This window comes from Columba livia, chromosome 12 (assembly GCF_036013475.1).
Source record: "Columba livia isolate bColLiv1 breed racing homer chromosome 12, bColLiv1.pat.W.v2, whole genome shotgun sequence".
Classification (NCBI taxonomy): Eukaryota; Metazoa; Chordata; class Aves; order Columbiformes; family Columbidae; genus Columba; species Columba livia.
In genome coordinates, this window is record NC_088613.1 from 13533714 (window position 1) to 13549051 (window position 15338).

At 35.3% G+C, this 15338-nt stretch overlaps 1 long non-coding RNA gene across 1 annotated transcript in view; it reads right to left on the reverse strand.

Annotated features, from left to right (window-relative positions):
• LOC135580717 (uncharacterized) overlaps window positions 1-10195 on the reverse strand; it is a 169145-nt gene extending 158950 nt beyond the window's left edge. The window contains exon 1 of the long non-coding RNA XR_010475695.1: window positions 10160-10195. This is a non-coding gene — a long non-coding RNA (uncharacterized LOC135580717). The remainder of the gene's footprint in view (window positions 1-10159) is intronic.
• Between the last annotated feature and the right edge of the window lie 5143 nt (window positions 10196-15338).

Genomic DNA, 15338 nt, shown 5'->3' on the forward strand with positions numbered 1-15338 from the left:
CCTAATGTATCCCACATACTTATATTTTTTTGTGGTTGTTTTTTTAGTTTTTTGGTTTTGTATTTTTGTGGGGTTTTTTTGACATTAAAACAAGGCTTACACAAGTACCTACTGCAAATCTCCTTATCCTACGTTCATAATCACACAAGAGGTACCTCAAGGAAATGTATTCAGTCTTTCAGTACACGGTAGAACAAGTCTCACCTTTCCCAACAACCACTGCAAGCCAGACAAGGATCAAGAAACATGGAAGAAACGTGAATTGCTTTAGAGCATTTCTCCCGCAAAACTGCTGAGAAGATACATCTAATTACTGATTTGTAACTTGGACTGTTTTCCAAGAAAGAAAAGTCAATAAAAGGAAGGCCATGGTAACCACCTAAACACATAATAGGTTGCTGCAAAAAGGAAGCATGCGTTCTCTCTGTTCATTTTAGGCAGCAAAGTGGTAAAATGCAGAAAGGAATTTTCTGTTTAGACATCAGGAAACACGTTCCGGTGCTAAGATAACCCAGTCCTACAGAACCTAAAAGTGCTGAAACTTTTATCAAATGTCTGTTTAGCCCCTAAAAGAAAAGGCTGATATTTTGGGGATTGTTAATTGAAATTCTCTTTTGGATGTATATTGCAGAGTTCTAGGAATAGTAGCCTGAAATTTAGCCACAAATGCACAATCAATAATTGAAGTGTCTTTTTAGAGGAATAGTAAAATGTCAGATACAATAAAACAAAAGTATAATGCTATGAAAACCTCATCTCCGTATATAATGAAAACAAGAACATCAATCAACTTTTAGTCCAAGCACAAATGGCTGTCCAGTGATGAATCCATCATTAAGAAAAGCACTGTGTCCTCATGTAAAATCTTCCACAATTTGTTAAAAACGGTTTAATTATGATATCTTGCTTGTCATGTATACTCTTATAAATTATAGTAAATACCACTTGTGATGGTTCTTACTTTACTATAACTTGCTTTCCAACTCCAATTCATTATTTCCACCTGAAATTCTAAGCACTACCAGCCAGGACCAAAGACAGCAGTGGAATTTACAGTAAGAACAACACTTAAGTATAGATATGTTTAAAATAGAGTGAAAGTGATTTACCCAGCTTACTGCAACAGTCATCAAAATCCATAGCTGTATGTACTAGAAGTGATTTGAAAGGTTTCTTTTGGTAAATGCATTTTTGAAGAACATACCCTTTATCATTTGTGTAAAAACCTGGAAATGGAAGTAAGATTGTGTATCTTATTTATGGGCTACACTCACTGACTTTTTTCTTCTTTAACTGTATGAGTAACTCTTTGGCAATATGCCTTCAAAGTTAAAAGGGTGAACATTAAATTATGTGCAGAACAATTTAGGAATGGCTGCTCAAGCAGCGCACAGGAACAAAAAAACACATTCAGAATTTTACTTGGTCTCAGGATTTTAAATTGTGGCAGATAACAATCTATTAGCTCCTGAATCTGTAGGTACTTTGCTGCTAAAATGCTTCATATAATGCACCATCCACAGACACTCCCCATGTTCAGATTCCATTTAACAGTTTAAAGAAAATTAAGCTCTGCAGGTTCTTGTCAGAAAATTTTAATTCTAGACAGAAGGAGTTTCTGTATCGAGCATGTGGTCATTTATTATAAGTCCACAGAGAAAAGCAAGTCTGTGCAGTTTTCTACTGCTGGTCTCCTTCTATCACTGAAACACAAATCCACTTTAGGGCTTACACCAAAACAGGAATAGAGATAATGAAACAGTGGGAAATCAAAGAATGAAATCACTCTACCTTAACACAAAACAAATCAAACAACAACAACAACAACAAATACAGCATTGTAAGAGCTTCAGGGATACTAAAACACAGTCCTGAGTGCAGATGTACTGGGTTACAGAGGAGGTTTTCTACATGATATCTTGAGGCTCCTCAAAAAACACCAAAATAACACCATCTAACTTGGCTGTGTGCATTAGCAAAATGTAAGACAACTTGCAGCAGATGATAAGAGGTTGATCTTCAATAGGCTTTGGAAGCTTCTCACTCTCAAAACACAAAACTGTGCTGCTCCTACACCACTACAAGAAAACTGTCTGGGACAGTGCCAACTTTCCTATATAACCTGGATGGAAGCAGAGAATGACAAGGTCACTCTCTTAGCCAATGGTTGATTGAAAAACTGACTTCTCCCTAAGTTTAAAAGTCTGGAAAAGTAGCCCAGCTGTCCATCCAAACAGAGGTATAAGAGACAGTGGCAGCTATCAGGGATGGTCTCTCCTTAAAATTATTAAAAGGGAAAAAAAAATAAGAATATTAACTCAGTAATTAAGTTTCTGCTTTAAATCTCTGCAGTAAAGGTTGAGGAAAATGTATTACTATTTTAAAAATGTCTCAAATTATAAGTGTAAGACAAGATTTTAGCGGCAAGTCACTTTATAGTACTCTTTTAAGCGACCAGGTATTACTGATCTTAAAACAGCAGAGCCCTTCCATTCATACTCTTTCAGGGGTCATTAAATTATTGTTATAATGACCCATCTGCAAACTTTATGAAGCTTTTCCTTTTCTAGACACACTGATGAGACTATTATCTCCAAAGAACCTGAAAACTGGAATTTCAGGAAGATACAGAATCACAGAACTTCTCACATCTATAAAAATAGTTGTAGAGTCACACCATCACTAGAAGTGACAGGAGGCCACTATGTAGTCAGGATGTTTCACTGATCTGTGTGGAACACCTTGGTGGTCTCAGTCTAGTTGCTTGCATCCTCTGTAACTCTAATTGGCTGCTGTCTTGGCAGATTCAAATTAATAAAAGTAATGGAGACTGAATTGCATTTCCTTCATTCTGGAGGTAGAACACTTAAGTCTTCACAACCAGTCTTGAAAATTCTTTTACAGTCTTCAATTTAAAGAACAAATCTGAAAAACTTAATGTTGATGAATCACATAAGTCAGTCAAATTTCTTCGTCAGGTGGGAGGCTTGAAGCTGAGATTCTGTTAGCGTATCCAACATACACCTGAACCACCATAAAAACTTAAACACTATCAAATAGAATTACTACCTCTAGAATTTCCTTAATTTTATGACCATCAAACACACATTTTAAAAGACATGAGATAAACATCAACAACTGATAGAGTGCTGTTAGCCACATTTCTCATTAAGCATAGCTTTAAACAGTTAAACTTGAAAGCTTTGATAGAGTTTATCATGTTCTGCCTCTTACCACTGGCAATCACCTTATTCTCTGCACACTCACTCTGACTTTTCCAAGACTGTTTTCTTCAAAATTATCAACTTCTCACTGACTAAACACTTTTACATTTAACAGAATAAACACTATTACTTTTTCTGCTGAATACCTTGCCATTTAACTACAGAACATTATCTGTGGCAGCATTACAGAGTCTTTTCATTTAACAGAAGTCCTAGGGATTGAATCCAAAAAATGATGTGGCCATCCATTCAGGTCATGTGGGAGGAGATATGTTTCACCTTACTCAGTATATATGTTGGAAGCAGAGGGAAACAAAAAGAAAAAACCAAAACCAGCAGGAGGTACAAGAAGCAAGATTAAATTACCACCTAAATAGGGGTTTGCAGCTAACCTAGCCAGCCCTAGATTGTTCCACTTTGTCTGCATTTCCAAGAGGTTCATACTGTGCAGAATAACAGCTCCCACCTTCTCTAACAGCTACTGAAGTCTGAAAATAAAGGAAAGGAATTTTTAAGAACTTGCAATTTTGATGAATCATACTGTGCATCTCCCGACTGTAAAGAAGCAAGTTACTTTATGAGGATCTTTTAGCAAATTCAAACCTTTGCTTCTACATTATGTTGTATTTGGTAAGGATGGAAGCTGTACAAATCATTTAAAACATTCTAATTCTCAACATTAGAGACCAAGTATCTTCAGCTTAATAGCTTAGAAGTCTTCATCTTTTGTGTTTTGTACTTGGTATTCTGGAAGGAAGATCTGCAAACCAACTTTTTCTGCAAGGCACATAAATAAAAGAAACACTGCAGAACATTGGACAAAACCAGGACAAAAGAAGCTGAATGTGAATCTCCCCATGTCTCTTTGGACAAAAGAAAAAAAAAAAAAAAAGAGCATATTAAAAAATGTTCCTCTGTTAAATGAACAGCATTGAGAAGCAATGAAGGTAGAGAATGAAGGCAGAGGATAAAACAAGTAAGCTGTTAGGTACTCACTGCCCAGCTACCTCTCTAACATCCCAGACATCACAGAATTCATAACTTACTTCTCTTCTACAACTCTCACTTCTCTCACTGTTACCTGGCTCAAGGCTGAGGAGTCACTTTGTATCAGAGACATTTTGAAGCTGAATACTTTCTCTTCACCAGATCTGCAAGGATGCAACACCAAAAAACCTTTACTTCAGCATTTTAATTTATTTATAGCACGTATTTTTCCCCCAGAATTATTCCAGAATTATTATAAAGTTGTATTAAATAATGAATGTGAATTTGACAGAACAGTACAATCTTCTGTTTGCAAAAATTGTACATCAAATGCTTACTAATGTCACATCCCAGGAGCTTCAATTGCCTCTCTTAAGCTTCCTGAGCCAGAAATAGAATCATAGAATCATTTACCTCCACCATTAACCTCAGAGTGTCAAGTGCACCTCTACACCATGTCCCTAAGCACAGCATATATGCATCTCTTAAACACCTCCAGGCTTTTATTTCTCTTTATGCTTCGGGTTTTTCATCCTAACAATTAATTATTTCTCCTTTTTTTCTTCTGAAAAAAAAACATAAACTTTTAATAGCCATAACTTCTTGCAGGAAGAAGTTCCACACCTTGACAGCCCATTGCATCAAGAACAATCTTCTGTTTGTTTAAAGTTCTTCATCTACCCCTCATTCTACAGCAAGAGACAATGAAAAAATTCATCTATGACATTCTTGGTGCACAGATTCTACAATATTTTATCAGTAGTCATGTCATGTGGAAGTGGAAAAACCTATGCTACCTACACATTCTTATTATGGGGAGCATTCTGTATCTTATTCTTGTTGGTCTTCTTCAAACTCTTTCCTGTTCTTCTATACCCTTTTTGAAATTAAGCTTATTCAAGATAAAAGCACTTACAAAAGGATTTTACAATAACATAGCAGATGCTTTCTGATTTTTTTTTCAACTATGTATGTAAAAATCCCATCTGTAAGTAGATGGCTAAAACTCTTCATGCTCTGTTTTGTGCGTTCTAAGTAACTGATATTTCTTTCTGTTCCATTCTGTAATTTTCCCCAAATGACCAGCAGCCGGATAACTATGTTCTTTAAAAGTAGGAATAACAATGTCATTTTATAAACTGACAACTTAGAAGAAAATCTCTTACAGAACTAGACTGAAACACAAATGGACTGCTTATAAACATTATTTTAACAGTAGAATTACTGTAGTTTGTGTCTGCATAATCTGGAAATAGCCTAATTATATCACCAATTTTGTATTTTCTAAAAGGCTTCTCATTCACACCAACGTTACTATTTTGGTTACTGTCTGAGCTATGGAAAATGCCACTAAAGCTTTTAGTTTTGTAACACGGCAAGATTACTAGCAATAGGCACTATAAATACCGACTGTAGTCAGAAGAGTTGCGATGGGCAGCTCAGTTCAAACTTGCAAACTTCAATCTCACATTTTCACAGAAAAAAATATTACGATGTGTAACAAAGGTATTAAAAACTTTCTGTCATGCTGAGAGTGGAGAAAGGCAAGTTTTGCATCCCTTTTGCTTGTATTCCATTTTGAATCAACACCCTACTTGCTCCCCAACAAGATACAAAGAAAAAGAACTAAAATATTTTATCAGCTTCAAACTAAAATAGTTACAAGATACAAGTACCGATGGATCATTTTGTTATCTGTATAAAAGACTTAAGTATTAAAGGGTACTAAAAGGACTAAAGGTAATTTTATCTCTGTCCATCCTCAAGTCTGCCTGACAATTGTTACCCTATGTACTATGCATCTTTTTGCAGAACTTCTCTCTTTTCTCACCTTTAGAGACTCCTGAGTAGCTGTTATAGATCATTGCTCACTCAGATTTTCACTATAAAGAGATTCATACAAAATCATTCCAAACAGCATGTAAACATGCTTTTGGTAGTTGCACTACAAACAAACATGTACCTCTTAAAAAAAAAAAAAAAACTACTATGATAAAATTGCCTCAGTATACTCCTTTTAATTCCAGCTTAGACTGCTTCCTGCAGGGAGTACATTAAGTAACCACAGAACTAAAAAACTCATTATAGATGGTCTGTTAGCTTTATCAATTGTTCAGAGTTTTGAAGACCAGATGAATCACATTATTCATACCGAATCAGTAGTTTTGCATTATAGCTGAGCCGTTTCACTGTACCAGTGATCTGCTTTTGGGGGTTTCACTTTTGCTTGTGCACTTGTCTCCAAGTCTTAAAATACAATTGTAAGCATTAAACAAGAAATTTCTAATACTGCATGGGAATCAATGTTACAGGTGTGACCACAGTAAGTCAATACTGCTTCTGATTTCAAAGTTCTTTCCTAATAAAAAGACGTAATTCCTACCCTTAAATACATATTTGAGTGAAGAATGAACATGAAAGAAAATCAGCATCGAGGAGAAGTCGACCATTAAATATGAATCAAAGTTGCTTTAGAGATGAAAGAAAATACCTACTCAATCCAACTTTTATCATATTGGAGTCAAGTAATGGGTTTAGCGGATCTATTTTAAAAATAGCTACTGTTCTTACATCTATGTAGTCGAATACTATCTTTAAAGACTGTGTTTGTCTTTAAAGGTTTTGAGGATATAAATTGAGCTATGCCTCTAATGCAAAAAAAAAAAAAAAAAAAAAAAAGGCAGCAGCTTGAAAAAAGGTGATCCAGATACCATTAAGGCATTTTTTTGCACCTCTCTAGACACACACACCAAAAAAAAGTCCCAAGATATTTTTATTGTTTGGGAAGTTGACCTAAGAATGTCGTCTGGCTTATTTCCAGTCCCTCTATACCATGGCTCAAACCTTGGCTAATTTAATGTTGAAGCAGGTTGCTCAGGAACATGCCAGCCACATTCTGACTATCCCCAAAGATGCAGATTGCACATCCTGGGCACCTTTCCCAGTATTGATGACACTCACTCCAAAATTTCTTTTCTTAGCATCCTACTGGAATTTTCCTTGATGCAACTTGTATTTATCATCCTTCACCTACATCAGTTTAAATATTGGCAGCTGTATTTGGTCTTGGACTTGAAATGAAGTAGATAAACAGATTTCTTTTTCTTGCTGGTTCGCATCAACTAACAACTGCCTAACCCAAAGCCTACGCTCTTCTTATTTACCCAGAATAATTTTTGCATCTTAACAAATACAACCCAAACAAATATTCAAAATTATATCAAAATTGTGAAGTTGTGTATTGTTGACATTCATTGTGACCAGAGTTTCAGTCTCTTCCTCATCTGATGTCAAATCCTTTATTCACATACCACAACATCTGCTATGCAGTTTAGGACAACTTTTAGTTCTCAATAGGGCAGAAATTTGTTTTGGGTTTTCATTCAAGGAATATTACCATTCAAGTGGTAAATTCATGTTCATATCTTAATGCTTCCACTGCTCAAATGAACATATACTTTCTAACAAGATACTAATTCCAATATATTTTGTCACAGTGTGAGTGATTAACAAAATGAGTCATTGTGTAGCTTGAATTATGGGACTTGTAACATCAGCTGTCTAAACTCAGATAAGTATCACTGCTGATGAATCAACAATTATTGTTTCCACTTGTAGTCATAAAACATACTATTTAAGGAAATTTTTTTAGCTACAGCACAGCCTCCAGCATACATGATATTGTCAAAATGGCTAGATAACAGGAAATGAGAACATAGCGCTTGCACTGAAAATGCATGGCATTCTATTGTTCCTTAAGAGAAAAAAATAATTCCACCCTCTACAACACAGGGATCTAATTCCATTAAGTACCTCGGAAAAGAATGCAACCGTAGAAAAACACAAAAGATAAGGATTCAGTAGTATTTCACCACTGTCAGCTTTTCAGTAATCAGTGTTTTCAGATTTACGGCATTTAAACGCTTGCTTGATGCTGCTGATGTTCTCAGGAAGTCAAAGATAACGTAAGTTACATTATTATAAGGTAACTTTTTATAACAAGAAGTATATCTAAATACATCTACAACTGGAAAGTGCATGACAAAGTTCTTATACTGGAAAGTAACAAGACTGGAAGTAGAAACACTGCAGCTCCAACTTTACAAATATTAACTCAGTTTTCCAAATACGAGTTTTAGTGCTTTTGATCAACATAACACGTTAATAATGTACAGAATATCTTCTTGCATTAGAAGAATGTAAACAAAAAAGTAAAAATAATAAATTAAGAATGAAATGTGCCATTATATTAAGTCAAACTGAAGAATTCGTTCATGTTGGCTCTTGATGCCTATTAGAAATCCAACAGCAAATTTATTCCACTACAAAGTTCAGAGAATATTGTTTCTAGACCAAAATGATCATCATATGGAAATATATATTTAAAACTGTTTAATTATTAGGATTTTTGTAGCCAGTTTGTCTGATGCTCTAGTAACTGTAATAAAGCAAAGTAGCTTATTGTGGGGCATTCCTAATTTGTACAGAAAAACAACAGGCTGCCAAACCCGTGAGATATATTCAAGTGAACAAACAAAAGCTTCCAAAATGCAATTATCAACAGAGAACTGTTCTGAGCAATAACACGTGAGAAAATGTATTACACACATTGATTCAATATGAATTGTTGTTCCATAGCTTATAACCATAATTTTGAACATTTTTACAAAGAGGAAGAGCAAAATTTCAATAAATTTACTGGAAATTAATAAATTGAGGTCCAGCATCATTAACCAGGACTGTACAAGTAAAATATAATCAGGGTTGATAAGTATCAAAACAAACCAGCTACCTAGTCTCGAGTACAGGATCTGGATTGCTAGATTATAACCCTGAATTTAGAAACATACGTTTTCTATATTACATGCAATCACCCCATTAAGCAAAGCTGGTGAAAGGTAGGAATAATAATTTTGAATTTGAAGTTATATTTGTTCTCATTATGGCAGAACTTCTTACATCACCACAAGAAAATGCAGTTATTCTTTAACAATTTTACATCCATGGGTTTCTTTCTTGTCTCATCTTAGAAGCTCCATAATAGAACCTCTTGATGCAGTATTAGCTCTAATAGCATTTACATTGTATTAACCTGTTAAAAACTGAGAAGTAAACATGGAGTTTAAAAAAACACTAAATTAATTTTGTACCTGGATAACTTTTTGTTCACTATAGGAAAAATTAGTTGGTTCTATGTCTCTGCAGTCTTTACTGTTCATTTCAGAAGCATCCCTAGAAGGAAAACTAATTGTTCCACAACAATATTATTTTCATTCTGGCATTCTTGTTTAGTTTTGCTTCCCTCATTGCTTAATATGGTTAACCCCAAGGTTGAGGTATTTAGTTCAGAGAAACTCTGATACAATCAATCATGTTTTGAATGCATGGAAGCAGGCAAAAGAGAAATCTTCAATTATCACTAGTTAGAAAAACAATGCTGATGCAGAATTTTATTACCTTTTGTGTAATATTCCCTTGATATTTCAAGTTCATTACAAATGTATTGGAATTGAAGTTGTGCATATTGATATATATCCTGCAGAAGTTAGCCATTTCAAAATGCCACTACACTACAAGCCTTTAAAACTACTTCTGTTAGGTTTTCCAGGAGACAGGCAGAGAGACAGGCATCTGTTCTCTAACCATTAAATGCAAAAACCTGACATTTTCATAATAGAAAGCTAAAGTTAATAAGTCCATATTTCATAAACAAACCAGTTGGGCTACAGCTGCCAAGAAAACTATAATGCTGAAATAAAAGAGATTTCAACAAATCAGTTCTATATTAAACAGAACAAAGAAAATTCCTGTTGTTCAGTAGTATTTCAAACAAACAAGCAAATCCCCCCAAAACCCATCACACAAGTCCTAAAAATACGAAAATTCAAACCCATCTAAGAAAGTCCAATGGCTAAAGCATTCAGGTGAATTAAAATTGAGTTTCTCACAGCCCGAGAACTGTCCTCAGCATTCAGTTATTCTCCTGCTCACAAACTACCTTTTTGATCAAAAAGAAATTCCATCCCACATATTCAAAATATACATTTTGCAGCATTTATCTAACTCCTACATATACAGAATGCTACCATGACAACATGAATGCTGAAAGTGAGTGAAGTAGATCATATTCTGCAGTTAGATGCACCGTTCTTACATACAAGTATGAATATTTCAACTTCTTTCTAGTGACAAATTTGCAATCCAGGGGGAAAAAAAGAAATCCAAGAGCATAAGGATGTTCTTTTTATCCCACATCAGACCTAGTTGTTGGCATGCTCATGATGTCACCTACTGAATTTACTACTGCCTCAAAATCTTGTATATTTATGCATCTTATCTCCATTAGCTTGGTCAAAACAACCACAAAATGTCTAATAGTAAAACAACCACAAAATGTCTAATACTAAAACTTATGGTTTGGACTTCTATGGTCAAGAATTTGTGCTTGCAGATAACATTTCATTAGAATTGATCCTAATTCCTGATTGCACGCCTAGTGTGAAGCCAAATCATTTCTGGTTAAGAAAGTAAACAAAACCCCAACATGCTAAAGGTATTCATTCTTTCAACTTTCTCTTTTAAGCTTTTCTGATACCAAATGTTAGAGGTAAATATATTTAATAAAGTGAACCATGAATTTTTACAAGCACAAGTAAACAGCCAATATATTTGAAAGGACAACCCAGTTAGAGCTTGTGAGACATCGGACCGACAGTAACAAAACAAATCAACAACAACAACAAATCACAGTGAAATCTTCCATCTTATATGCCTGCTATTTCAAAACATTATAATTATGGATGGCAAAAACTGGTAATAATGGAAGCTGGAATACCATTCTTTGTCAGAACCTGGTGACAGCTTTAAGTAACAACTAAGCATATGAGGAACTTCTTGCCTTGGGGTTCCCTAACCAGCTATGCTACATGTCTATTGAAAGGTCATTGTTTATGGGGAAGGAAAAAAACAGTACTGAAAAAACCACACATAAAACCAAAACCAATCCACAACAAAACACACACACCGAAAACATCCACCTTGGAACACAGTTGTCACTTCTTTGGTGTTGTGAATCAGTTTCTCGGCTACAGCCATCCAGTTTCTCACATCGCTACACTGATGGCTTTAATCTCATTCCATCTTCTAATGTGGGTCAACTGAGAGAAGCTAAGTCCCTGTCCAAATTAATTTCTAAAGTTAAGGCAGATTAGCCTTTTAGGACGAAACTTAAAGTTTGATTTATTGTAGATTGATAAGGAATAATGCTCAGATGAGATGTACGTGGCTAATAATTGCATCATTACACCACAAATGTTAACAGCTTCTGATTACAAATTAACTTTCTCCAATGCAATTCTCAAACTGTGTTTAAGAACATATAATACAGTCACTTAACATTTCTTAGTCTTTGCCATCTTGCTTTGATATTGCAGATTAATTTTTGTGTTGGAGTTCTGGAAAAGATAAGTACCTACTCTGGCTGCTGCTACACAACAGAGATAAATCTGTTTTTTAGAGACCACAGATATGGAAGGTACCCTAAGGGGATCATTTAGTCCTATCCTTTTCCTTATGGGGAAATTTTTCTGACAGATAATTGTGTAATATTTTAAATGCCAGTGAGAGTGGCTTTGATCTTTTTTTTAGGTCCTTATTGCAAATAAAGATTCTCTTGGCTTCACTATATAAAATACTTAGAACTATTTCCAATGCTCCAAGAAGAGCCACACATACTCCCACTGGTCCAGTCTTCATTATTCTTTCCTAACTATTTTTAAGAAAAGATCCATCTTAACATATATGAAACCTGATTGACTATATAGGTTTGAAATTCTAGGACACACCAAGTACTCAAGTTTTCCTACAATCAGTGGGTTCCCATTCTTATTATACTGGTATTCAAAGTAGTGCTGCCATTAGCACACAGGCACTCCAGTTGCCACCCAGCAGAAAATGGCATTGAACAGACTGATTGAACAATGGTGAGCAAAGTAAACAATTACGTATAAATTGCCTCAGTGCCTTGGGATCTCTGGATGAGTAACTCAACAGTCAGTCAGTAATATGACTAAAATCTGAGCTACAAGGCCATCTGACTATACTTTAGATCCTTATCAGTGTATCTCCAGATTAACAGTAAGCACTGTATCCATAATGAGGTCACTTTCCACAGCATATAGATATCAGAAATCTGAAGCAAGACTGCTCCTAGGTATCAAAAAAAGAAAGGAAAAAAAAAAAAAAAAGAAAAAAAGAAGTATTTTTTTACTGAAATCCTTTTTAATGTGTCTGAGGCTTGCCTCCAAAACAACTGCATACAAGTAAGGGACTGCAGCACCAGATAGCATATGCTGTCCTTTATAGCGTACCCTAATCCCTGTCAAAAGTAACATATTTGAAGAAACTATACTGTAGTAACAGTTGAACTAACAAGTTTTCTTAAAAAAAAAAAAAAAAAAAAATCAAAATATATTCTCTTTAGTTAGAGAAAATGCAGCTACACTGGAAAAGTGAGCAAAGCATACAAAAATGAATTTAAAAGCATAACATCCACTTCTGTGTTATCATCTCACCTTTCGTGTATTCTACACGTTCAGAACTACTGGTTTAAAAAGTCACTTTTTACTTTCTCCCTCTCTTCCTAGTTTAGATCAGCCTATACACAGTATTCTGAAGCCATAGCTGGTAGTGCAATGGAGCACTGCTGCAACACCTGCCATCTATCCTTACAATACAGTTTTTCCCCTTGCCACTCCTGATTGCCACTGGTCTGAGCAAAGCTGGACCCTCAGATGTCACATATTTCATTTTTTTTTTTTTTCTTGACGCTACTGATGAGACAGGAGAATAAGCTCCATCTCACTCTGATGACACAGTCATTGATAGTCAGTAGCTACCTCATCTCAGTTACTTGAGTACAACATGGATGTAGTCAAAGAGTTAACAACCATAACACAACACCCTTTGAACTTTATTCCATATGGCTACTCCCACCATAACAGATGGTGTAGCTATTTGTTTTCAGTTTACTCCTGATGTACTGTTTTCTGTCTCCTGTTAAAATGACTGTGGCTAAACAGTAAGAATGACAGCTGCCCATTCCTGTTGTCCTTTCCTTGCAGCTTGCCATCTTTAAGCTCAAGGAGAACACTGCCAAAGGAGGAGATTGCTCATATGCTGCAGATTTTCCCATTGCTGTTTTTCCTCTTTCCCCCTCCTCCACATTGCAGCAGCTTCTTTTGGCTGAACAGACTTGCTGCTATCTAGGAAGAAAAAGTAGAAGACTCCTGAGAGGAGTCAGGGACTTGCTTACAGCAGGAATAGACCCCAATCCAAGCTGCAGAAGTGATAAGGTGGAAATAAATAAATTAATAGGCTTGAAGACTTTTTGCAGTTTTCTTTTTCCACCAGACACAACTACATGCACATGTCTGTATATAACAGACTTCAGTGACCTTTTGTCCTGCCATTCTCCTTGCCTCCATTGCCAAGGACACCTGTGACTTTAATCAGATCAGAAGTTCAATTCCCATTTTTTAATAACACTTTTAAAATAAATAAAAACTTAAAAACCCAAACAGTTAAATTTGATATTTGTGGTTTTTGAAACATAGCATCCACACATATCTAAACTACATACTTGTAACATTACCTGACATAAGTGTTAATTTTACCACACATTTCTATTATGTTTCTGTGCATGTGTCTGGCTGAACCGCCGTTATCCGAGATTGCCTTTTAAAAGACCTGAATTCTGAACTCCAGAATATCCAGAAACTGTAACTAAATATAATATGGAGTGCACATGATAAAGGATTTGTTAAACCAGCTCTATAATGAAAGAAATGGAAAAAACATGAAAAAAAAAAAATCTGAACATTCTCCTTGCTCCACACAAAGATAAATTAAGATGCTTGTGTTAGAGAAGTTATGACAATTACTCAAGAATTGATTTGTAATTATTTAACTGTGCAGCTATTATGTGTTTTAAACATCTCCGTCACCAAAATATCAATGCCCATGCCATAAGCATGGGATAAAAGTGAAAGGTTCTTATGCAGCATCTTCATAAAATAGCCAGTGGAAAGACCCAAACTATGGTATATTTTATCTTATATGCCAGTATAAAAACATCAAAAAACCACATAGATGTGTGACTAGAGTTATACCACTTGCATTTCATAACTTCAGACAAAGTTATGGTTTTCCAACTAGATTATTTGCCTCAGGAAAGGCTTTATGTGATTTCCATCTCTTCCTGACTCCTCCTCCATAAAGATGAGGTTCATATTTAATTCAAGCCACTCTCAGTCACTTCCTTCTCTGCCTTAGAAATGACATTCTGGCTGCCAAATATCACAGTAACATGGCAGCGAGCAAGAGCTGTGATCAATTTTCAAGTTGTACTTGGAATATGGATACAGGCATATTTCATACACATTACAAAACAGGGAGGTCTTCACTGAATTTTCACTATGATTTATTTTATAAAGCAGAGATGAGCCGACAGAGTGGGGCAAAAACCCCCAATCATTTATATAAAATAATGACAACAACATGCATTAATTTACAATGTAAAAAGACATACTTTGGGATTATGTTAGCCACTGTTCCATTAAGTCATTAGCTTTCATTTTTTAGTAAAAATCCCCCAAATGCCAACATCAACATGAACTAAGAATTATGTACTGCTAAATTTTAAAACAATCTCCCTAATGTAGAAAAATCAATTCTGCAGGCAAGGTGAAATTTGTGCAAATGCTTATTTGGCAAGAAATAACCTTTATTCAGTCTTTTTAATATATCTCGGGAGAACTTAAATTTCTATATCATCTACTTACTTGAATTCATGTAACTTAGACCAGAGACAAATGACTTCTGTAGCACTGTGCTCTACACAGGTTGATGGTACCTACCTAGTAGTCAGAGCGTATTTCCTCCCTGGGAACTAGTAGCAAGGGCTCACCCTCATAGATCCCAAGATCCTGCACAGATGCTCCACCAAAGCTCTTTACCAAATATTGCATTATACATGTGATAGCGGTGTGAGCATTTCTTTCACTGTTTTTAAAGTCACAATTACTGCGGGTTCACTGCGAAACCCAAGTTCCAAAGACAATTTTTCCT